At 39.9% G+C, this 2929-nt stretch overlaps 1 long non-coding RNA gene across 1 annotated transcript in view; it reads left to right on the top strand.

The window, feature by feature from the left end:
• LOC117955684 overlaps window positions 1-2567 on the top strand; it is a 15983-nt gene extending 13416 nt beyond the window's left edge. Inside the window, exon 3 of the long non-coding RNA XR_004659113.1 lies at window positions 2451-2567. This is a non-coding gene — a long non-coding RNA (uncharacterized LOC117955684). The remainder of the gene's footprint in view (window positions 1-2450) is intronic.
• The last annotated feature ends 362 nt before the right edge of the window (window positions 2568-2929 follow it).

Below are 2929 nucleotides of genomic sequence, written 5' to 3' on the forward strand. Positions count from 1 at the left end.
TACAATATCAGCACATAGCTTACTGTAGTGTTCAAGTTCACATTAACATTGTCTCTTCAAACAAATAATCTCTCACACAATGTAACACTGTCCATCAATAAAAGGGTGAAAGAAATACTTCGATGGGGGGGGTCTGGCGCTCGCCATCCACTCAGAACATAACGTTACTACTCTTTGGCCTGCGCGATCGTTTTTTGGATTTGGCTTTGTTCAAAATAAAAACAAATGAAATTACTAATGAATGTGATTTTTATATAGCAAAATGACATTGACGTTGTTTGATCCTATCCAATATTCCTATATTCCTAAAAAGATTGCTGTATTCAGATAAAATCCCTGACAGATTATTGGTGCGCCCCACTTAAAAAATCTTGCCCCTGGTGACAGGTCCGTGGGGCGAGGAGGGGAGGGTCTGTCTAAAGTGTATCATCTAAATTATAAATGGCCTAAACATGATTCATATTCGTTTACACCCCTACTGTCAAATGTAATCGTGTCTCGCTGAATATGGATACATTTCCAAACACATTAGCATTGCCAAAAGGCGTTGGTAAGCATTCTCTTTTCATAAAAAATCCTTACAGATGCATATATTTTAAAATGATTACGATTACTGTACAGCTTTTGACTGCTGAGACAGGCATGAAGGGATGGTAGGAATGAGAATAAAACTGGGTGTGTAAGCTGTATAGTAACTGTTAAATCATGTGCTTTGCAACAGCAATTTAAATGTGGAGTGGTTATGAATGTGTCAGCAAGGAGCTTACTTTTCCCATTTACTATTTCCCTCTGTACAAGGTGACAGACTGGAGTTGACGGCTGTAAAATGGAGTTATGACATGAAGTAATGTGAGGAAAATCACTATGTAAGCACTCACAAAGCAGAAATGTACATTTGTGAATAGAAGGCTGCCTGACAGACAGGTTGACCCCCCCCCCAGCTGTGCACAACCTGAAGATTCCAGGGTTTAAACAAAAATAGTAAGAAATAGTAGGATGTAGCTGATTTTTGATTATACCTACAGACTCTAAACACCTGATGTTCAATCATTTTCTCTCTCTCTCCCTGATCAGAGCTGTTCTTTTACACTACACATGCTTACATTATCGACAAACAAGATAATCAAAGAACAGAAAAACCTAGAGTACTTAATGATGAGGGATTTGTCCCCTTCACGTCTCATTTCCGCAGGAATTCATTAAAAATGTGTTTACAAGAGAAAGGGTGTTTTATTGTGTTCTCACTCTCTTTAATTAGTGTCAGCCTCAAGGATGTTATATATTCAGAAACAATATTAGCATAGATAAGTAAGAACAAAGAATTCAGGGGTTTGAGAATTAAGAGAGCTGTGATAAGTGGGCCAGCATTTCAACAAGACATGCAGGAGGATTCATGGCATCATCAGAGAGAGAAGTGAGGAATTAGCAGAGGTACTCCTCCTCTTCTTTTAACTCTCTGTTCTTTCACTGTATTTTTCTTCTTGTTTTTTTTCTTCCCGTTTATCTCACACAAAGTGAATCACTGGCACTTTCAAACTTATTACCATTCTGAATGCAGCTAATTAATTTAGAAGTGGTTTACTTTTATGCTGTGAAGCCCAATAACACATCATCCACAGTAGGTGCAGAAAGTGTTGCCTCTTGTCTCACACCAGCTGGGTCTGTTTGTCTCCTGTGCTGGCTCACCAGTCTGCGTGCATGAGGGGAGGGCAACGGGGGCAGAGCCCGACACTTCATCATGGCAATGTGGAAAGCTATTGGAGATGGCAGTGGTGGGGAGGTGTGTGGGCGGAGGAGGGCGTCTTGGCAGGGTTGTTTCATGCAGACTCACTGCAGAGACCACTGTGTGTTGAGAGAAACTAGAACAGAGCTGCTCAGATAGCCATAACCACTGATGTTAGGAAAAGGATGTCCTAACTAGTTCAGGACGTCTGTCTAATTATGCACACGCGGACCCTAATGACTGTGACTGTGTTAAAGGTGGCTCAGGAGATAGCTGCTACACTGAAGAAGAGACAGACTCAAACGCATGGCTCACAACAAAATAAAAGGGATTGATTTAAGCTGAGAGGAGAGGGGAAGTGGGGAAGCAGACGCCAGGACAAAAAAAACTCAGAATGATAGGAAACAAAACAAATACTCACGGCCAACCGGACCCCAACCATGACGATAACAGTGCTACTTGTATATGCATTTCATCTTCAGTTCTTCATAAACTAATCATCTGTGGGCTGTCCACAGCCATGGCCACACAACCAGCTTAAGAGCGGTAACCTCATGCACTCATTTTTCCTTAGGATTAGTTTACATGCATTATTGGAGCAGCAGCAGCTTTATTGGACTCTACCACTGCTTGTTATGTACTTATACATTCTGGGGTTTAGATTTATATTATATTCATTTTTTTGTTAAGTTAAGGATACGTAAAAGTACATTTCTTTTTGAATAAGTTTTGCTGTTATGTGTAGTTTCTGTAGTAGTGTTATTTTTAGTCTCCCCCTGTGTGTCAAAACGGGTCTGATCTGCCAATATGTAGTCCCCTTTGTTTCTTTGGTAGGAGGTCAGGTGTATTTCTATTTTTATGTGTCTCTTATGTTCAGAGCTTTAGTTACTGTCTGTTTATTTGACCTCTTTTATGGGCCCAAACACTTTATCTTTATTTTGTTGTAATGATTTTTTGGGAAATAATAACCCTTACTTTTGAACACCTCTTATGACTCCTCTTGCTTCACTGCTTGGTCCCTCACAATCTGTTAAAGCAAATATAATCATCATGCTTATACTAATGATTTAACATGACTAGAGGAATTTAACATGACTATAAGATCTGATCAAACATTACCTACATAGTTGTGATGAAGCAGATCCGCTGAGTTTGGGTTTGGGTTTTTGACTGAAAAAGACTGAGGGTCTACAGCTACGCTAGCTG

This window comes from Etheostoma cragini, chromosome 13 (genome assembly GCF_013103735.1).
Source record: "Etheostoma cragini isolate CJK2018 chromosome 13, CSU_Ecrag_1.0, whole genome shotgun sequence".
Taxonomy (NCBI): Eukaryota; Metazoa; Chordata; class Actinopteri; order Perciformes; family Percidae; genus Etheostoma; species Etheostoma cragini.